Here is a 23,537-nt window from a genome sequence, read left to right on the forward strand (position 1 = left end):
CCAGGGACTTGGAGCAGTAGGGGGAGGGGGAAAGCGGGGAGCGCGGGCTGAACAGCGGCCAAGCACAGCGCCCGCCTCCGGGTGGGAGCCGCAAGCCGAGTGGTGGGGGTAGCGTGGGCCTCAGGGCTGGGGTCGTGTATGGCTGCAGTCATCCAATTCCACCAGGGCCGGTCTGCAGTGCGTCCCCGCTCCAGGTCCGAGAAGAGCCCTGGTTGAGAGACTGTCACTGCAGAGAGCATGGGTCTCTTCAAGTGGAGAGCGTGGAGTCTTCAAGTGTGACGGATCACCGACATCAGAGAAGTTGGTGTTAAGAGACTAGGGCACTGTTGGAAGCTGTGCCCCAACGGAGAGGGGGTGCGTCTATCCTACAAGTTCGTCCCCATTCCCCCACTCATCCCCAGTCATTTGCACTGCTAGGACTGTCCTAATTCCAAAGATGGCTTGCATCCAAAACTTCTTAAACTGTACTTGAGGGGATTAATAAGACAGTCACTGTTTTGGGTGCCCCGAGTTGTGGTAATAAGGCCTTCAATAAAAAGCTTTTAGTTACAGAAGCTCAGAAACCCCTTTAACCCTTTAGCCCCAACTGTGGCTCGGCGATGTCTGTAAGGACCTCTGGCGGCCACATCCCTACTGCAACTCACTTGAGATTCCTGGAAAAATAGAAGAATCCGAGTTTGTCAAATAAACAAAACTGCATCAAAGTACTGCATGATAGGGAGATAACAAATAGTTAACACTGCCCAGATACGCACATGCCTAAGTGGACATAAGTCATTTCTCACAGGTTAGCCCCTAGCATCCTCAAAAGGCAACCATGTGGCAATTTCCGTTGGCAGAGGGAAGTCACTACATGGAAGTCAGGGGTTTTGACACTTAGTGGGTGCCCGCACAACTTCTTCAGAGCATTCGTTCGAGCTACCACTAAAGCATTCCTATGTCTTCAAATATTGATAGGTTCCTCTAGTTTTTATTGCTTTCACCCACTGAAGGAGCTCTCATCCCTCTACTCAACAGTGTTTACCAGAAGCATGTAATAAAGTTATTCTTAGGCTATAGTTTGGGGGAATGGGCTAGCAAATTTGAGTATGGGCTGCCATGCCCCCCCCCAGACATGCCCTGTAGGCCCCAGAGTCCAGGTATATGGGGGACGGAGAGCATACTTTATAGCTACAATAATCTCTATTACTCTAAACAAAAGAAAGGAGACCTTTTAGGGTCGGCTGCGGTTCCTTCGCTTGTGGGGGTGCATCGGGGTGCCACTTTGAAACGTCTCCCATTCGGACATTGGCTCTGGGGCATCGCAGTCGATTATACCAATGCATTGCTGCACCCCAATCAAAAGCCAGTTTTCAGGGGCTGGTGTCCCTCCATTTTTAATAGCTTCAATGGTATATGAAAAATAAAGGAATTGAGAAATTGATAAAACCTTTTCCTGGGTGAACGGGGAGAGAGAGAGAGAGAGAGAGAGAGAGAGAGAGAGAGAGAGAGAGAGAGAGAGATTTACAATGGTTTACAATGGATTACCTGCTCGGAGCTTCTCTTACAGAGTTATGTCAGGTGAACATTTTATCTCCATCATCAGGAGAGGCAGCCCCTGACAAAACGGAACAGTGAATCTAGCAGAAAGACGGGTTTCCATGCCCTAGGACCAAGGACCAGAAAGGCTTGGCATGTAGTTTTTGTTTTATTATTTAGAGACTCAGTCTCCTGAGCCCAGGATGACGTCAAACTCATGGTAGCCAAGAACCACTTTCAACCTATGATCCTCCTGCCTCAGGCTCCTGAGCGCTACGGTTCCACACGTTCACCACACTGAATGGAAAGGTCAGCTCTGGATGACAAAAATAAAAAAGGAACCAAAAAAGAAGACTTTTTTCACGGTTGCCTGTGAACTAGGATTGTGGACATAACCCTAGCCTGGCTGGAACCAGTTTGTAAGATTTACTACCAAAAAGGAAAAACTTACTACTTGGATTTTAGCTTGTACCTGAAATGCTAGACAGCTGAAAGATCTTTCTCAAGCATGATTTAGAAATTAAATTATGTTGTTTGAATCTTCAGGGACATACTAAAGCTTTGTACTGCTAATGTGGGATCAGTAAGGAAATACATAAACAGGTTTTTTGTTTGTTTGTTTGTTTGTTTTGTTTTTTGGGTTTTTTGTTTTGTTTTGGGTTTTTTTTTTCCTGAGACAAGGTTTCTCTGTGTAGCCCTGGCTGTCCTGGATCTCACTCTGTAGACCAGGCTGGCCTCGAACTCAGAAATCTGCCTGCCTCTCAGAGTGCTGGGATTACAGGCGTGCACCATCAGTGCCCGGCCATAAACAGGGTTTGAAAGAAGTGACTGCACAACAGCAGTGTGACTCAAAGCAGAAAGCTTTTGTGTTTACAAAAGGCATGTGTGCATACTGTGTGTGTGTGTGTGTGTGTGTGTGTGTCCAGATTGGCTTGGACCTCACTACATAGCCCAGAGTGTGCTTGTGACAATCCTCCTGCCTTAGCACCCAAGTGTCAAAGTGTAAGCCTGAGCCTGACACCTGGCTTTGTTGTGCTAATATCTGTCCTAAATAGATACTACACAGCTGCTAAATGCCAAGTATGGAGCTATTTCAGATTACCCTAGATCATGGCTCCGTCTCACCAGGGTCCTTGAGAAACTTGACCCATCCAGGAGCTGCAGCCACAGTTGTGAAGCTCATTCCTTAAAGTTCAATTGCTTTTCTTCTGAAGTTGGGTTGCCTCTCCCTTCAAATTCAGTTCCACTAATCAGGGTTATCTGACTCTCCGATCACAGAAATGTGCTGTGTAGTCAGAGGTGGTTCATTAGATGTAAGGCATTTTCTGTTTAGAGATTAGAGATTAGCCAGTCAGTAGTGGCGTAGGTGGAAGTCATTAAGATAGGGTCTAATTGTATTCTATGCAGTCTACTTTTAAAAACCTTGGAAATATGAAATGGAATTCTAAATAATTTTTCATGTAAAATGAATAACATAAATAATGTTTGAACCAAATAAGTAGATTTTATTTTCCTAGGGAAAGTTTTTTTTAACTCAAATGCTATATGGGCTCAACTAATTACTGTTGCCTGAATGAGAAATACTTTAAGTTATGTGGGATGTCTTCATAGTTAGATTTTTTAATGCATGAATCACTAAAAACCATTATTTTGGCTGGACATGGACAGGGTAGAGTCAGAGGATCTTGACTTTAAGGCCATCCTGAGCTATCTAACAAGTTCAAACCCAGTCTGAGTTATAGAATAAGATCCTAACTTTAAAAATTAACAATAAGCCAGGGCTCAGAGACAGTTTAGAGGGAATGTACTTACCCAGTATGTGCAAGGTTTGATTCCCAGTATCCATCCCCTAAAATTCATTAATTGGTTGTTTTACAGTATTTTAAATTTTACATGATTCATGCTTTTCTTTCTAGCTCAATCCAGGAGGCCTGAAAGAACAGAATATCCCTCCAAAATTGCTCTTTTCTCCATATGACAGACCAGAGCCATTCTTTGGGGTGACACTTCCAACAGTGTAAGTAAGACCTCAAATGAAAGCTGTCTGGCACACCCCACGTTCCAGAGTGACTCTTCCACCCAATGCCTGTGTGCTACATGACCTCTCACTTTGGGAAACAAGAAAAAGTTGCAAAAGGTCATTCAGAAAAACAAGATGAGTGGAACACCAGGAAGCAGTTCACATCTGCCTGCATCCTTCAGCCCACATCTGCCTGCATCCTTCAGCCCACATCTGCCTGCATCCTTCAGTCCACATCTACCTGCATCCTTCAGCCCACATCTGCCTGCATCCTTCAGCCCACATCTGTCTGCACCCTTCAGCCCACATCTGTCTGCACCCTTCAGCCCACATCTGCCTGCATCCTTCAGCCCACATCTGCCTGCATCCTTCAGTCCACATCTGCCTGCATCCTTCAGCCCACATCTGCCTGCATCCTTCAGCCCACATCTGTCTGCACCCTTCAGCCTACATCTGTCTGCACCCTTCAGCCCACATCTGCCTGCATCCTTCAGCCCACATCTGCCTGCGCCCTTCAGCCCACATCTGCCTGCACCCTTCAGCCCACATCTGCCTGCACCCTTCAGCCCACACCTGCCTGTATCCTTCCGCCCACATCTGCCTGCACCCTTCAGCCCACATCTGCCTGCACCCTTCAGCCCACATCTGCCTGCATCCTTCAGTCCACATCTGCCTGCACCCTTCAGCCGACATCTGCCTGCATCCTTCTGCCCACATCTGCCTGCATCCTTCCACCCACATCTGCCTGCATCCTCAGCCCACATCTGCCTGCATCCTTCAGCCCACATCTGCCTGCATCCTTCAGCCCACATCTGCCTGCATCTTTCAGCCCACATCTGCCTGCATCCTTCTGCCCACATCTGCCTGCATCCTTCAGCCCACATCTGCCTACATCCTTCAGCCCACATCTGCCTGCATCCTTCTGCCTACATCTGCCTGCATCCTTCAGTCCACATCTGCCTGCATCTTTCAGCCCACATCTGCCTGCACCCTTCAGCCCACATCTGTCTGCACCCTTCAGCCCACATCTGCCTGCATCCTTCAGCCCACATCTGCCTGCACCCTTCAGTTCACATCTGCCTACATCCCTGTGACATAAACCCAAACAAGCAAGCACAGCAAGGGATGCTCAGAGCAGGGGCTTTCCTTGCCAAAGCGTCAGCATTTGATCACCAGTGGCCAGACATCTTGCTCACCCATGGCCTTTAATCGTGACTAGTAATACTCATTTCTTCCTTTTTTTTCATATTACATTACATATTACATCTTGAGTTATTTTGTGAGCATGCTAAGTGTTTCCTTTTAAGTTTTGTTGGGTTGTTTTTGTTGTTTGGGGTCCATGGGTGTGTAGGGAGGCACAGCACTCACATAGAAAGTAGAGGACACCTGATAAACTCGCCCTCTCATTCTACTTGGTGGGCCTGGGGATCAAATTCAGGTCATCAAGTTTAGTGGCAGGTGCCTCTCCCTGCTGAGCCGTCTCACTAGCTCTCATTTTCAAATATTAACTATTTCCTCTTTCATAACTCAAGTCTCTAAAGGTCGCCAACAGATTCCTCTAACTTTTCACTTCAACCCTAATTTGTTTTAAACTGGTGGGTAGGCTACGTGGAGTTATTATCATCTTCCCAACCATCACCATCATCTTAGGTCATTTATGATTGAGGTCGATATTATCAAACCCCTGTTCTACTTTCAGGACCTGTGACCTTCCATTGGCCTAAAGACACACTGTAGCAAGCTGTCCATTAATACTATGTGCTTCAATGACACACATTATTCTAAGACTCTCTATTACTGACTGTAAAAAGTAGAGCATGTGGAGGTGTGCTCAAGGGTATTGGGAGCACTACTGTAGGATATGTCTGCACTAAACAGAGGAAACCACTCGGCGACAGGGAGAGCAAGGACATTCAGAATTAATAACCCCTCAAGAAAAACAAGTGGGCTGCTGTCCCCCCCCCCCATGACAAAGACAGATAGGCCAAGATGAGAAAGCAATCCTGACCACTGGCCGCAAAGGCCATCCACCGCTCACAGTCTGAGATACGGGGCATGATTCACCGTGTCTAGCCACACACAGCCGGAGGACCTCATTCTGCCTCCCTGGCTTCAAGAGACACACTTAGTAGGAAATTCACCAGTCACATCATTACTCAGTCACCCACAGCAAGTGAGGCAGTTACTGTGTGCCATTGTGGGAACAGCACAAGTGACAAGGCATAGTCTTCACCAAGGAACCTAGCATCTAGTGGAAAAATCTGAATCTAGTATTAAAGATTCCAGAGGAAGCTGGGTGTGGAGGCACACACCTTTAATCCCAGCACTTGAGAGGCGGAAGCAGGCAGATCTCTGAGTTTGGGGCCAGCCTGGTCTACAGAATGTACTCCAAGGCAACCTAGGCTACATGGAGAGAAAAGAAAGCCTTTCCCTGAATTACCTCAGTTTGATAGGTTCCTCTGAGGACTGGCTTTTGGGGAGGGAGCAAAGGCGAGGCGAGTAGGCGGATAAAACAGGAAGACAGCATCCAAGAAGACACACATGACTCCTGAAGCCAAGGAGAGAAAGAACTGACCACGTCTTGAAAACAATTGATATTCCAAATGACCAGGACATACAAGGTGTTTAGAGAGAAAGAAAAGAAGAGTCTGGAAGTGGCCTGAATCTAGATTATATGGACCTCTGACTGCCAGGAAATTTATTATTTGAATTTTTGCGGAGTGTTAAAATGTATTTAGAAGTAGACACAGTTGGTTGTTTAATCAGCTTTCTCACCTGCTGGGAGAGCCCTGCTTTCACTCTTTTCCTCGGAGCCCCTCTCCATGCCGCCTTTAAATGAAAGCCTAAGTTGCCACTGCCTGGAAATGTGGGTTTAATGGTGGCCTGCATCCTCTCCAGGCTTGGGCCGCTGAGTGAGGCAGGACTCTGGAGTTTTGACTGCGCGCACCCCATGCTGTGAGAAGCTGAGGGACCCCCAACTCCAGGGGTGGGAGAGTACGGTCTGAGGTCCCCTGGGACTGCCAGGAGCCAGGTTGTGGGTGCCCCGGCCTGCATGGAGACCTGGGATGGCAGTTCTCAGACACCCCAGATGCCACTGGATCCTGCAGAAGAACTGAGAACGTGTTGGGAGGGCTGCCTCTAGCCCGGGGCCAAGGGGCAAGGGTGGGGAGAGAGTTCCCTCGGGATGAGAGAGTCCTTGGCTTGCTCTGTGGGCAGCTTGGCTTGGTAGAGGCCATGGCTGGGAGCACAGAGAGGCCCTCTGTGGAAGACAAGACCTCTTTATTTTTTTTTTAAGAATTATTTATTTTATTTGTATGTATGAGTATCTGTACAAACGGTTGTGAGCCACGTGGTTGCTGGGAAGTGAATTTAGGACTTCTGTTCACCCTGGCCCTGCTCACTCCAGCCCAAAGATTTATTTTATTATTATATCTAAGTACACTGTAGCTTTTCTCAGACACACCAGAAGAAGGCGTCAGATCTCATTACAGATGGTTGTGAGCCATCATGTGGTTGCTGGGATTTGAACTCAGGACCTTCGGAAGAGCAGTCAGTGCTCTTAACTCCTGAGCCATCTCTCCAGCCCCTAGACTTGTTTAGATGAAGGCCTGCTCTATTGCTCCAGCACGCCAGATCCCAATGAGAAGAGGCAGTTCATGGTTTTAAGGCATTTATTGTCATGGTGGAGAGTTGTGATGAGTGAAACTGTACCCCACTTTCTCAGGGCGGGTGTGAGGTTAAATACCTTTTGCAGGGAGGAGTGTCTGGGGAGGAGAGTTTAATTGGCTAAGCCTCCAGGCCTTTAGGTACATCATGAAAATGGAGATCTGTGTTGAGGCTACTTGATCTATGGTCATATCCTCTACCTGTGGAGGGGTGTGGGGCATCGCCCTTAAGTGACTGATGGCCACAGAATTATGGAGAGATGAGGCCTGGTGTCAGGAGCCTGGTGTCTAGGAGCTTGGCAAATGTCTACTGTTCCTTTCAGGATCACCTGCTAGGTCACTAGGGTTTTAAACCTAGCTCGACCAGAAACCAGGCTGCCTTTACCGGTCCCACATGGAACTAGAGATGACTCAACATTTAACAGCACAAACTTCTCTTGCAAAGGACCCAAGTTTGGTTCCCAGCACCCACATCAGGCAGCCCACAATAGCCAGAAACTCCAGCTCCAGGAAATGCAATCTCTGGCCTCCATAGGTATCTGTATTCACATATATGCGCACACACACACACACATACACACACACACACACACACACATACACTGAGGTACACAGATATACACATAATTTTAAAAATAAATCATTAAAAATGCTACCAGCTGTAGAAGGGGATAGAAAGGTAACTTGTGATTGGCTCAAGCCAAAGGGAAAGCATACACTAAACCTTTACAGAATCTGTGAGGTGCATCACAGGAGAGGTCTAGGTACCAGTCAGTAATGAGTTCAGGAAAAGCCAGGGTCTGAGAGAGGAGAGTATGAACGGGAAAGCCTCTCTGGACAAAATATCATCTATATAACCAGAGAAAAGATGAACTAAGAGAGTCCTCCTAAGAAAGAAGAAATGAGAGTACAATCTGTGGGCATTACAGCTCATGAGAAAAGAATATTCCATGGTGGAAAGTGAGAAAGCCAGAGAGAAACCAAACGGGGAGGTATGCAGAAGTTACAGCGTTTCAGAGGGTAGAGTGACAGCCATGACATAAAGTTCTGTGGCTAGATAGGGAGGGAGAGATCGCTCAGAGCACATGATAATCTTTGGTTCCCAGCACCCAAATCCTGTGGTTTACATCTAAAAAGGTCTATCAGATACACAGAGTATGGCCGCACAAGTTAACTATAGAAAAAGTTGCTCTGATTTTACAGTCCATAAAGATCTGTATTGTTACACAGAGATTTCGCAGTGGATTTAAACTGATTTATTGTTAATGAAATCATAGGACTTCCTGGAATATGAGTGGTAACCCTGTCATTGCATATAGATTCCAAGCATGCTTCAGGCTTGACCTACAGAACCAATAACAACCAGAAATAAGCAATGAGAAGCAGGGAACAGTCCATCAGAAACTAAATATTTATTTATTCTGATTGCTTCCGGCACAATAACTATTTCAGCAGCATACTAATTTGCTATACGCCCATCATGTACTCAACTTTTGACTAAAATCTATATACACAAGAAATTAAAAAGAAAAATAATGTTACTACATTGATAAGACCCTTTCTTCATCACCCCTGATGTTACAGGCTGCGTTAGTCACCATCCTCAGTTTTAACACAGTAGCAGACAAAAGAAACTTGAGGAAAGATGGGTTTGTCTTGGCTCACAGCTCAAGGTTGCGGCCTGTCAGGGCAGGGGACTCTTGACAGCAAGATCTTGAGGCAGCTGGCCAGAGTGTATCTGTGTGACTGAGAAGCACAGTGGCTAATGTGGTCCTCACTTCACTTTTCTCCTTTGCTATAAGATCAGGACCATAGCTTACGTAACAGGCAGTCCACATGTAGGGTGTGTCTTTCCTTCTCAATTAATCAAAACGTGCATAGTGGCGTGCCTCCCGGGTGATTCTAGATCCTGCCAAGTTGGACGCACAGCTTCTCATCTGAAGACACGAGTCCTTAGTTTCCTGTCAACACACTGTCATACGTTGAGAACCACTGTACCATGGAGGAGCCGGGCGTGTACTCCCTACCTGAACCTTCACTGAATCTCCATCTTCTACCACTTGTTCTCCCCTCCCTCATCTCCTTCTTAACTCAGGAAGCTCTAATGACTCACTCAGCTTTCTGCAAGTGGATTCCCCATCCAGGAACAATTTCTGCTTTGAGTTCTGGACTCTCCTACCTGGGCCCTAGAGTCTTTTTCTTCCTCTAGTTCCAACTTCCTCCCCCCCCCCCCCCCCCCCGCCCTTTCCATCTCTATTCTTCACTGAGCCCTACTCTCACCTTAACAGACAAAATTAACACAGAGTTCTGCACCTGAGACCCATGAGCTGCTCTACCCCTGAACACCTGTTGCTCACGCCATATCCTCTCAGCACTACAACAACGTGGCTTACTTCAAAATTGTCTGAGTCCCTTCAGAGATCCCAACTCCAAAAAGACCAGTGCATCTATGTGCCACTAGCTCAAACCACCAGCACCAAAAGCACTATTATTACAATTACCATAATGGTTATATACTAAAGACATTGGTTTTTACCATGTTAGAGAGACTGCTCTAAGCCTCACACCCATTACAACACCTGTCACAACTCCGTAATGAAACTGAGGCTTACACTGGGCATGCTTCATGATTTCAATGTTCAAGAGGCTCAGGCAGGAGAATTGCCATGGCCTTCAGGACAGTGGAGCCTGCAGAATGAGACCCTGTCTAAAACATACACATGCTGGCAAGGGAAAGACAAAGAAAGAGGGGGAGAGACAAAGGTGGAGAAGGTGGGGCATAAAGAGGTCAGGTAGCATCGACAGTAACCCCTCGGCCACGATTTACACAGGTCACCTCCTTTCCCACAGATAACCTTGGGCTTTCCATATTTATAAAGGAAAATAATGTATCTATAGGACAAAAATAGCAAAATGGGTTCCTCCTGTTTTGAAATTATATGTACATGCATACACACACACACACACACACATGCTGAGGCATGGCCATGATGGCCAGAAGAGACCATTTGATCTCCCTGGAGCAAGAGATACAGGTGGTTATGAGGCACCTGACACGAGTGCTGAGGAACTAAACTGAGTCCTCTGAAAGAGCAGGAAGTGCTGTTAACTGCCAACCCTTCTTTCCTGATTGGCCTCAAACTTACTATGTAATTAAGGCTGGCCTTGAACTCCTGATGTTCTTGCCTCAACCTCCCAAGTACTTGGCCTTACAGGTCCAAGCTACCAAGCCCAGCTTTTTGTGTTTGGTTGAATTGTTTTGTTTTCTTGAGACAAGGTTTCATTCTATAGCCTGGGCAAGACCTGGAACTTACTATGTGACAGGCTGGCCTTGAACTTTCTGTCTCAACTCCCCGAGTGCTGGGATTAAAAGCATATATCACCATGCAAGGCTCAAAATGGCTTCTTACTGATGGGAACTCGGAGATCATTCGTCTCTCCAGGGTTGCCCTCTTAAAAGAAAGTAAATCCAAGACAGAGATGCAGCCCACAAGATCCCCAGTCCAGTGTTCTGCTGTCTACCTCACAAGCTCCTCTAATGATCTGGGGACACTCTCTGCCCTGTCTCACTCCTGTTATGTGAGACAAGGGAGATCTGGCTACCCATGTCTATGAGGCCTACATACACCAGTTCAACTAAACTCAAATGGAAAATATTTCTACATGCAACCATACTGAACATATACAGACATGTGTCCTGTCATTATTTCCTAGGCATCCCAATAGTGCCGTAATTGATGTCAATATAGCATTGTGTTGGATACCAAAAGGCACATAGAAGTGGTTGAAAAAACATGTCTATGCAAATTCTACAAGGAGTGTGAATGCCTTTGGGTTCACGCATGTGAAAGGGCCCCTGTTCCAATCTCTCACAGAGGTTGAGGGATGACTATATTACAATGAAAAGTTCAAGTTCAAGAATAAGTGAATGAGTGATCGTCTTCCTCAGCCACCTCCTCTTCTGTCATCTCTCACCATGTCCTGTGCATTGAGGGGATAAGTCAATGTCCTCAGTGTGTTCTCAATTTCTCAAGCCAACATCTGGAGTCACACAGGGTTTTCATAACTAGATGGCGAAGCATCGTTTGTTTTCCTCTCCATGGAGAGCAGGCTTCTTCCTACTTCTTTTCATGAGCACCTTGGAAGACAACCAGTCCTGGAATGTATAAAGAGAACTTCCCTTCAGACACAGCTCTTATCTTGATTGGATGGAGAAAGACAGCTCACTCCCCACTGATAAAACACTGTTTGAAGATCACCGCAGAACTCCCGCCATACTTTGGAGAACAAAGCCATGAACAAGGACGAAAATCCTAAAACTCCATCACTGTATGTACTGTAATATGGTAACGATGAAGCAGCCAAGTAAATAGAATGATAATAATGCCCTGAAGACTCGCACACTTGAGCTCACTAAGAAAGTTTGCCCTTTCTTAGGTATGGGAGAGCCTGCTTGGAAGCAGCACCTTCTGGGAAGTGGTCTCCCCAAATCTCCAGTGCATCTGCCACTGGCTAGACTTGACCCCTCCTCTCTTCCTGCTGTCAATCCATCCACACCAAAGATTTAGACAATGAGGAGCTATCAGGCTTTAGCAGACTCTCCTTGGAATAGAAGTTGTCATATGAGAACACAGTAGTTTTCAGCCGGAGTTCCTCAAGAGCATGTCCTTGACGTCCTGCTGCTGCTCAGACCCCCTGGTTATAGTCAGTGGGGAATTGACCAGTGGACTACGGATTGGAGGTATGCAAAGTGTTCCTAGTTCTAGTTTCGATTCTCCTTCCAAGACATCACCTCAGAACCAAATAAACCAAGAGTCCCAAGCAGCTTCTGAGGACAACAGCTTATAACCAGAAACTGACACACCACTGAAACACACTGGCAATGCAGACCTTTTGGAAGCAGACATCCTTGGCATGGGTATTTCTGAGCTGGCAGACGAAAGAAATCAGGATGCTAATGGTAGCTGGGGCTAAGCCATCAGGCCCCATGTTTCCCTGAGACTCCATAGGCAGTTAATGCTTGCTTGGAAAAATAAGCAACATTTTCTTCAGTGCTATAGCCACTGGTAAATTCCTCCTGCGCCTTTAATTATCTTTTTTTTTAATTCAATAGATTCTTTATTTACATTTTAAGTGATTTTCCCTTTCCTGGATTCCCCCCTTTCCCTAAAGTCCCATAAGCCCTCTTCCCTCCCCCTGTTCCCCAATCCACCCCTTCCCACTTCCCTGTCCTGGTATTCCCCTACACTGCCGCACTGAGCTTTTCCAGGACCAGGGGGCCTTTAATTATCTTAACTAGACTCATTAGCTCACCAAAATTTAAAAAGTCATGAACAAGTTAATAGGTTATATTCAAGAATATATTGTGTGAATATATAAATATATTTGTGCTATACCCATTAATGATAAGAGTCAGTAATATAAAAGAGAGTGTATTTGAGAGTCTGGAAGGAAGAAAAGGAAAAGAGAAAGGTAATTATAGTCTCAAAAAAAAAAAAAAAATCACAGAAGAAACCGGGGAGAGCCCAGTGGTTAGAATCACTCATTGCTCAGGCAGAGGACCCAAGTTCAGTTTCCAGCACCCACATGGTGATTCAAAACCATCTGTAATTCCAGTTTCAGGGGCCTAGTCTTTGGGATTCAAAACCCCCTTCTGACCTCTGAGGGCACTAAACACATATGTGGTACATGTAAACACATGTAGGCAAAAACAAAAATCATACACATAAACTAAGTCTCACCAAAAGAGTCATGAAAGAAGAAAGGGAACATTTGAGGTAAGGAAGAGAGTTAGAAAGAGGGAGAGAGAAACAGGAGAGGGTGATTGGCCATAAATATGGTCAAAAGGTATGCATACATTTGTGAAAAATCAACTATTGCATATAATTAATATGTGCTAATTAAAATAAATAAAAATCATAAAGCAAAATAACCCAGATATTGAACAAGAATGAATCTCAAAGTAATAATGCTGAATGAAAGAAAACACCCCAGGAAATTTTTATTTGTATAAAACTCCAGGAAATGCAAACCTGTGCAAACTACTCCATGACAGGAAGCAGATCAGTGGTTGCTTTGATGTGGGTAGAGGATGGGTAGGACAGGAAGACATTCATACGATGGTTGTGAAAGACTGTTGGGGTGATAGATATGCACACATCTTGATGGGGGTGAATGTTTCACAAGTGTGTGTAAGTCAAAGCTTAGCAAGTTGGGGGCCAGCAAGATGGCCCAGTGGTTAAAGGCACCTGAATGACCTGGCTCCACCCTAGAGGTCTATGTGGTGGAAAGGGAGAACAAACTCCAGAAATCTGTCCTCTGATCTTTACATGCTGACCAGGGCACACACATGGCCATCCATATACACATGAGCACATAAAATAAATGCAGCTTAGCAAACCTTATACTGTAAGATGCTTTATTTATTATAAGTACACCATTTATACTTGTGTTCAACCTGCATCCCAACCTGCATCTCATTTCTCTGAATGTACATATGAGTGTAAATGACATCATCATGTTATAGTGTCAATATTCCCAAAGCTGGGCGTGGCCAACCATGCCTGCAGTGCCAGCACTTAAGAGGCTGAGGCAGGAGAACCACAGTGAAGCCAGCCTGGCTTCACAGAGAATCCTAGACCTGTCTGGGCTACAGAATAAGATCAGGATTTTTCTTTAAAAAAAAAAAAAAGCTACAAAAATTAAATTCTTAGGGTACTTCCAACATGTATTCAAAACAAAGTGACCTAAACAACATAGAGAACAATAAAGAACAGAGAAATACTGTGTTTTGAATGCTGATTTTTCTCTGCTTTTATATAATTTTATAACTGTAAGTTTACATGATTTAATTTTTAATGATTTGGAGTAATTAGTTCATAAAATTCTTTGAAATAGTTGCTTCCCAAAAGGATATATACACTGCTGGTTCCAATCTAGTCCCAAGGAATTAAATCCTGCAGGCTTTGGACCCAGGAGTTGGTATTTTAAAATGTTCCCTAGATGGTCCTAATTTAAGATACTGGTAAAGGTTCTAATTACATTAATTTTTTTGTTGTTTGTTTTGGCTCTTTTCAGGACAGAGTTTCCTTGTGTAGCCTGTCTATCCTGAAACTCACTCACTCTGTAGACTAGATTGGCCTCAAACTCAGAGAGATCTGCTTGCCTCTGCTTTCTGAGCATTGGAATTAAAGGCATTTGCCACCACATTTTTTAAAGCTGGTGTTATTGTCTGAATATTCACATACCGGCCCCCAAACCATACATTGAAACATAGTCCTGAGTGCTGAGTTACTGAGGTCAGGAATGAGGTCAATGTTCTGTAAAAGGCAGGGGGGGTGGGGAGGGGTGTAGGGGGGGGGCTGTTTGCTCCTTTCTCTGTGTACCCTTTAAAGGCCATTAGTTAGAAAGCAAGTCCTCACCAGATAACAAACTGACGGCTCCTTGCTCTTGGATTTCCCAGCCTCAGGAAACTATTCCCAGTCAAAACTATTGTTTGTAAGCTGTCCAATCTAGAGAATTTTGTTATAGCAGCCTGAGTAGACTGGGCAGGCTAGTAAATATAAAAAAATTTTAAAGGCAACATGTTATAGGGAAAGAACACATTATATATATATATGGAACATTGAAATTCTCGTTACACTTCTGCCTATCAAGCATACAGCCTTGGGAAAATCACTAACTTCTTACCTAATCTTATGAGGAAGAAGTAGAACAAAGAAAGGGTGAAAGATTACCTTAAATACTGAAATATTTATAGGTTTAATGGCCTCATGTCCCTAATCTTTTTTAAAAAATGATTCAGAAGATGAAAGAAAGAAAAAGTTAGATTGGAGGTGAGCAATGCTAAGGGAATGAGAATACAGGGGTTATTTTATTCCTTTTTTCAGTACTTTTGAAAATTTCCATAATATAAATATCTTAGAAATTCATGGGGCTAGAGAGATGGCTCAGTGATTAAGAGCATGTGGTGTTCTTAGAGAGAATCCAAGTTTCCTGGATCCCCATTGTCCTGTGACTCACAACACCTGGCACTCCAACTCCAGGGGACATGACACCCTCCTCTAGTCTCCATGGCACCACCATGCAGGTGCACACACATACACACCATGCAGGTGCACACACATACACACCATGCAGGTGCACACACATACACACCATGCAGGTGCACACACATACACACCATGCAGGTGCACACACATACACACCATGCAGGTGCACACACACACCATGCAGGTGCACACACATATACACCATGCAGGTGCACACATACACACCATGCAGGTGCACACATACACACCATGCAGGTGCACACACATACACACCATGCAGGTGCACACATACACACCATGCAGGTGCATACACATACACACCATACAGGTACACACACATACACACCATGCAGGTACACACACATACACACCATGCAGGTGCACATACATACACACCATGCAGGTGCACACATACACACCATGCAGGTGAACACACATACACACCATGCAGGTGCACACATACACACCATGCAGGTGCACACACATACACACCATGCAGGTGCACACACATACACACCATGCAGGTGCACACACATACACACCATGCAGGTGCACACAAATACACATGCACATGCATACATATACACCATGCAGGTACACACATACACACAAGCAAAAATTTTAAAAGAAAGCCATTAATAATCTAGGATTCTTTCTGTCCTTAAAAGTATGTTTTACATTGCCTTTGAGTTTTTTTATATTTTTTAACAGAACAAGGGGTTAGGAATTGGAAACTACTGTGTATTGTTTGCACAGGAATCTGAATCTACATCAGCCTTAAAGAAACACAGTGACTAAGCCAGGATCCTTAGAGCCTCTGGACTTGACGTCCCTGTAGGCATCCATTTCAGCTACATCAGGCATCAGGAAAGGTCTGCTGTCCCACTGCACTGTTGAAGAGGACCTGGGAGATGATGCAGAAGATGAATCTCCTCAGACAAGACTCAGTGTTGATTAAAACATAACCTGCTTTGAGTTCTATGCAAAACCAGTAACAGACATCATTGGGGGCAAGTAGTCCTCTCACAACGGATTAAGGCCTGTGGAGCAATAGCCATTGTTCCCAACTTTGTCACCTCAGAATGAAAATATGAAAAGATGGAATCACACAAATTGATATCACACAAATACATAGCATACTCTCTTTGTTTCATCATACATAAAGTTTAGCAAATATAAAAATCCAAGAGCACATTTTTCTGAATCTAGGTAACCCTAAATACATCTCTATTATGTGCCAGGCAACAATGATTTTAAGTAACTTAGTAATTTTTATTCATCAATTATTAATATCCCAATAGTGATAACAAAAACACTCAATTTAGGGCCAGTATGGCACCCTCTTGTTCAAGTTTCAACTCTTAACTTCAATTAAAAGGCATTTGCTAGATTAGAATAAGTTTTAAAGCAAAAGATAATAATAATTCTTTCTATAAAAAGCCAACATTAAAGATATAGATTGACAAGTGCGGTACCGCAAGCCTGCAATCCTAGCCCTTGAGAGGCTGAGGCAAGAGAATCAGGAATTCAAAATGCTCAGTGAATATGAGGCCAGACCAGCTGTTTAAGAGTCTGTCTCAAAAAAAAAAAAAAAAAAAAAAAAAGAACAGCAAGCAAACAAAAACCCACCACACACACACACACACTCACACACACACACCATGATGGAAAGACAGAACTGACTCCCATAAATTGTCCTCTGACCTCCATACATGCTGTGACATGCATTCCTGCTCACAAACACATGCATACATAAAATAAACACACACAGTAAAAATATTTATTGAACAAGTAGTTGCACCAGGGGTCAGACTCAGAAGGAACCTACAATGTTGGTAAAGTTCTTAATCATAATTTGGTGATGAGTTAAGAGAATTTATAATAATAATCACACATCATTTTATTTGTATAAATCTTATCACCATAATATTTACATATGAAAGGTATCATACATAATAACTCCTATACATTATATGTATAAAACAATATTGTCCAATAATACTAGGCATGCTCAGTGATAGACAGTTTATCTAGCATGTGTAGAAGGCTCTGGTTTGGACCCTCAGCATCTTAAAAAAAAAAAAAACACTTCTAGAGGAGAGGGTTGAAGGAGATAATAGGCCAATGGATACAAAGTTTCCATTTAGAAGAATGAATTCAGGAGTTCTATTGTATAATGTGGTAAATATGCTTAATAATAATAATATATTGGAAATAGAAAATTGCTAAGATGTTACACTTTAAGAGCTATTAAGAGGAAAAATAAATTATAATTAAATGAGATGGTGCGTGTGTTAATTGCATTGATTTAATAATTGTATGATTTAATCATATATTTATAATTATAAAGATTTTTGTCTATATTGTTACAGGTATTAGTAACATCTTAACAGCAACATATTTTGCTTTTGTTTTTTGGGACGGATTCTTGCTATGGAGTCCCGCTGGCCTTGAACTCATGGCAACATCAAGCTCTTAAATGCTGGGCACACAAATGTGGGATACTACACCTGGTAGCAGCTGCTCTCATAAAAACATGTTTTCTGTACTTCTAACTAGTGCTAACATGTTATTTTGTAGCTATCTTAATCTCTTGTTATATTTCTAGAATAATTATTTTAAACTTGTCCTTATTAATTTGTATTTATGTTGCAGAAGTCATACGTGGAGAACAACTTACAACATGCGTCCTGCTGGAGTTCCCAGTGCCCTGTTTTGCCTCACAGGTATTCATTAAACAGACTAGACTGTGTTGCTGGAGCACGGATACTCGCTATCTGGTTCTCTTCAGATGCAGCTAAGAGTACTTAAAATTGGCCTCTTTCTCCTAACTCTTCGTGTCTGCGTGCGATGCCTACTGTGAGGGCAGAAACACTCTGATGGCTTTCTTTACAACTGGAGTCTGCGGTGGTGATAGCACTGGATGCGAGGGGGTGGGGGCGGGGCACATTGTTAACACCGTGTCTCACCTTGACCACTAGAGGTCAGCAACACATACCACCTGCTCTCAAGGCAGACAAAACCACCCTCAGACACAGCCCTTCACAGCCCTTTGGTCAGAAATCCCCAGGTGAAAAACACTATTCTAGGACATTTCTGGTGCAAGTGAAATCTACAGTCTGCACAGTGAAATCGTGGGTGTTTTTTTATACTTCATTCCTATCTTGCCAAATGATTCTATTTTATTTTACGATACAAATGGCTTTCTTTTTTCCACATAAAACTCATAATGTATATAAGATTATTTTTCAGACAGTATATATTGATAACTATTGGCTCAAAGTTATGGATGAATTGCCAAATTACTAAAATGTATCAAATTACACCCCCATTATCTGTCATTTGAGACACTGTCATTGACTCTTCTAAACTTCATTAAAACAATAAAACTTCTTTGTCAATCTTGAGGATACTGTTTTTTCTGTTCATTGTAATGATTTCTAGTTTCTAGAAACTATTCTTGTTTTTTTAATGTGGAAATCTTGCTTTGTGATTTTTTTTTTACCTACATCTGCCACACAGTTGAGTCAGGTGCACACAGTGAACTAACTATATGCATATCTATTATATGTATATAATAGATATAATGTGTATATATGTGCACAACAATAGGCAATGGAGCAGTTAAAGAAACATGAAATAGGGGTTCTGTCCTCTTACTCCATTGTCTGCAGTACTACAACATCTAGAGATGTTGCCTGCCTGATGTTACTGAAAAAACAGAAGCAGTAAGTCTGGATGCCAGTGCAACAGTCAGTCTCTTTCAGTGATTACAAGTTCCAAAAACATTGGAAATTTCTGAAAGAAGACCTGTAGCCATTTATTTTAACTCAAACCAGACTCAAAAGTTTTAGTTCTAAATCATTGGCTCTAAGGATGCTGCCCTCCTGAGACATAAGCTACACAGATTTAGGACAAGGAGTCGGAGGGCTGGGAGCGGAAGCACACACCTGTAATCTCAGCACTTGGAACATGGAAGCAGCAGAACAGAGGTGCAAGGTCATCGCTGGCTTCTACAAGCTGTAGAGAGTTCAAGGCCAGTGGGGGATATATGAAGCCTCATCTCAAAAAGACAAAAGCAAAACAAACAGATGATAGATAGACATATAGACAGACAGATGATAGATAGATAGAAAATAGACAGACAGATGATGGATAGATAGATAGATAGATAGATAGATAGATAGATAGATAGATAGATAGATAGATATGATAGTCAGATAGATGATAGATAGATAGATAGATAGATAGATAGATAGATAGATAGATAGATGGATGGATGGATAGATAGATTCAATAGCTTCCCACTTAACATTTACTCATATTCTTTTATTATTTATAGAAATCTAAGAGGGAAAGTGGACAAACATTGTTACAGATGTTAAGAAAATAAAAAGGATTATAAGAGAATACTTGAACATTCCAATGAATTAGACCAAATGAACAAATTTCTCTAAGGAATAAGAGTGACTTGGAAGTCAAAGATATTAATTACATAAAGAAAAGTCCAATACCAAATGGTCTTATTGGTAAATTCTACCAAAGAAATTAAAAGGATCAACTCTCTGATTTCTCAATCTCTTCCCCAAAACACAAAGAAGAGAGAGAGTATATTTCTTAACCACAGAGAATGTGATCAACCCAATGACAAATGCAGACAGAGATACTACAAGAAAGCTATCCAGCAATAATCTCATCTGAATATATATCCAATAGCCCTCAGCAAAATACAACCCAACCAAAATGAGCAGCACATCAAAAGGGTTGTGCCAGAGGTGTTTCTAGAACTGCATGAAAGGAAAATATTTCCTCTATTTGAGATAGTCACATATAGCCAGGCTGGTTTCAGACTCTTGATCTTCCTGCTTCCCCTCACCAACAAAGTGTTGGAATTGTAGGTGTATGTCACCACCCCTTTATATGATATTTACCTTTAAGAAAAGATTTTGTACACAGACATAAACACAATATAATAAGGGATTTCATTGTAGCATATCATATATAAACATACTTGATCATATTTACCTCTTGTTTATGAAAAATCAATCAATTACATATATCCTTTTAATGGGGGGTTGTGCAAATCATAGAAACCCACAAAGCTATTTCAATGGATGCAGAAAAATCATTTAACAAATTTCATTCATTTCCATGACAAATGGATAAATTAGGAATGGAAGCCATTTTTTTCTCAATGTGATAAAGGCGAACAAAGCCCTACAACTAATATAAATTTTAATTACAAAAACTGAAAACTTTTCCTTAAAGGGGGTAAAACCTGATATCTCCCATTCTAGGAAGTCTTGGCTAACAGAACTACACAAGGAAAGGGAGAGGGGCCCAGGTAAGATGGCTCAGGTGATAAGGAACCTGTTACCAAGCCCGGCCACCTAAATTCAATCCATAGAACCCATATGATGGAAGGAGAAAACCAACGTCTTTAATGTCAAGATATAAAACATGTGCCTTTCTAATGAGATTTTTACCTAAGCACTTATTCTCAAGTATTATTGTAAACAGGCCTGCTTCCTTCTCTTCCTTTTTGATTCATTGTTACTGTATAAGAATTGGACTCATATTTGTGTGTTCATTTTATATTGTATAACTACTGGGTTTGCTTCTAATAGTTATTTTATTATTTTTAATTGTGTGTATATGTCTGACTCTTTGTTGGGGTGTGTACACATAAATAACTATACCCACAGAGGCCATCAACTGCCAGTGGCGTCTCCGTTAGCAATGGGGGCCTTGTGAGCCACTTCCTTCTCTGTGCTGGAGTGTTTACTTAGGGTTTCTTACAGGAAGACAAATAAGGACCTATTTACAGGATCATGCACAATTTACCAGTGGCTGCAACACTGAAAATCTCTCTTCTCTTCAAACCATTACCTCCACATATGTCCTCAGGCATGAGTGGGGCTTCACAAGCTCTACCCAGGAGACTTATATTTTTCATACTATATATACCAAATACATATAATGTATATATTTTGTAACACCCCCCACTCTGTGTGGGCATAACATGTTCATGTATTCCCTCACATGTGTATGGAGGGCAGATGTCAGTCTCAGCTGTCTTCCTCCAATCACTCTCCTCCTTGACTTTTGAGACAGGGTCTTTCTCTAAACATGGAGTTTAGCCAATGAGTTCTGTCAATCATCTTATTTTCATCTGCCCAGATCTGTTTTTATAGAATGTGGTGGTTTGAATGAGAATATCCCTCATAGGTATATATATTTAAATCCTTTTTTCCCAGTTGGTGGAACTGTTTGAGAAGGATTAAGTGTGACCTTGTTGGAGAAGGTGTGTCACTAAGGAAGGCTTAGAGGTTTCAAAGCCCACAGCATTCCCAGTTAGTTCTTTCTCTGCTTAGTGCTTATATAAGCTCTCAGCTGCTGTAACAGCACCATGCTTGCCCGCCACCACACTCCCAACCATGATGGTCGGTAACACACTCTGTGAGCTATAGGCTCCTAATACATGCATTATTCTTTAATGCATGTATTCTGTTCATGGTATTTGCCAGGGCAATAGGAAAGTAACTAAGACACAGAAGGACACACCTGCACCTAGTTTTTACTTATATACTGGGGACCAGAACTCAGATCCTCATACTTGGACCAAAAGCTCTTTACCAACAGAGGCATCACTCTAATCCCTTTTTCTTTTGGGGTCTTTCATAGCTCAGGCTGGCATCAAACTTGTCATGTTGCCAAAGTTAGCCTTGGGATCCTGATATTTCTATGCATGCTTCCAAGTTCTAAGATTATAGGTATAGATCACCACTCTGAAGATTAAAGTTTATATTTTTCCAGAACTGAGTCTCAGTACCTAGCCTACACTGGCCTGGAAATTTGCAACAATCTTTCTCCTCAGCTTCCCCAACGTTTCTACATTCCTACATTCTTCTACTCAAAATGTATAAATGTATTACCTGTGTACACATTCTTTGAAACCAAATTTAAAGAAAACATAAAGAATTAAAAAAATAAAGACTTGGGGATGGAGAGATGGCTCAGCAGGTTAGGAGCACTGACTGCTCTTCCGAAGGTACTGAGTTCAAATCCCAGAAACCACATGGTATCTCACAACCATCCGTAATGAGATCTGGCGCCCTCTTCTGGTGCGTCTCAAGATAGCTACAATGTACTTACATATAGTAATAAATAAATCTTTGGGCCAGAGCTAGCAGGGCTGGAGTGAGCCAGGCTAGAGCAAGCAAAGGTCCTGGGTTCAGTTCCCAGCAACGACATGATGGTTCACAACCATCTGTACAGCTACAGTATACTCATATACATGAAATAAATAAATAAATCTTTTTTTAAAAAACACTTGGTTCTTAAGTCATAATGAGAATATATTAGGTTCTTGGTAAAAAGCAAAATTACAGCTTGGAATATCCAAGACATAGTTCACATATCAAATGATGCCCAAGAAGAAGGAAGGAGAGGTCCCTGGTCCTGGAAAGGCTCAATGCAGCAGTGTAGGGGAATACCAGGACAGGGAAGCAGGAGGGAGTTGATTGGGGAACAGGGGGAGGGGAGAGAGCTTGGGACTTTTGGCAAGGGGGAACCAGGAAAGGGGAAATCATTTGAAATGGATATAAAGTATATATCTAATAATAAAAATTTTTTAAAGAAAAAGAAAAGTTACCTTACCCATTAATTGTCACCTAGCAATCTCTAACACACACATAGCTTTAAGACTAGAGATAGTTCAGAAAAAGAAAAAGTATTCAAATAGCCACCTACTTCATTGCCTTGTCGTCTTGGTAACAAAGGCAGCTGTGGGAACTGCTTTCTATTATTTTCCAACCTTGCCACAGGAGGAAAAAAACTGTAAAACAAGAAAGCAGATGTGCCCAGGGTATAATTAATCTCCCTGAAAATGAGCCATTAAAATAACACCAATGGCCATAACAAAAGGTAGAATCCCAGACAAAAGAACTGGGAAAATATAAACCTATCGTCAGAGAGCGTTATGTTACAGACCTGGTTCCCTTAATACAGTCATATGAAAGATACTGCAACAGGCTCCCATCTCCAACGCTGCAATCTAAGGTGGCTTAGCCACAAGCCAGCATGAGTGGGAAAAGGGTCCTTAGTGCCAAAACCACTAACACAAAGAAATAAAACTTCTCTGATGAAAACTACAAAACAGGAAAAGAGCAACTTCATGGAATAAATTCTTCTACACGTACTGTTCCCAACAGCCACATCTAAGATGGGAGGCTGAAACTAGACAGACAGGTCAGTTGTAGATGTACTTTGGCTACTTTGTGA

The 23,537-nt window shown here is 42.7% G+C and overlaps 1 long non-coding RNA gene across 1 annotated transcript; it reads left to right on the plus strand.

Moving 5' to 3' along the window:
• The first annotated feature begins 290 nt into the window (after positions 1–290).
• LOC127668329 (uncharacterized) lies at positions 291–18,133 on the plus strand. Its single transcript, XR_007974089.1, has 3 exons — positions 291–354; positions 3,435–3,535; positions 17,910–18,133. It is a non-coding gene; the product is annotated as an uncharacterized LOC127668329 (long non-coding RNA).
• Positions 18,134–23,537: the final 5,404 nt, after the last annotated feature.

This window comes from Apodemus sylvaticus, chromosome 18 (genome assembly GCF_947179515.1).
Source record: "Apodemus sylvaticus chromosome 18, mApoSyl1.1, whole genome shotgun sequence".
Taxonomy (NCBI): Eukaryota; Metazoa; Chordata; class Mammalia; order Rodentia; family Muridae; genus Apodemus; species Apodemus sylvaticus.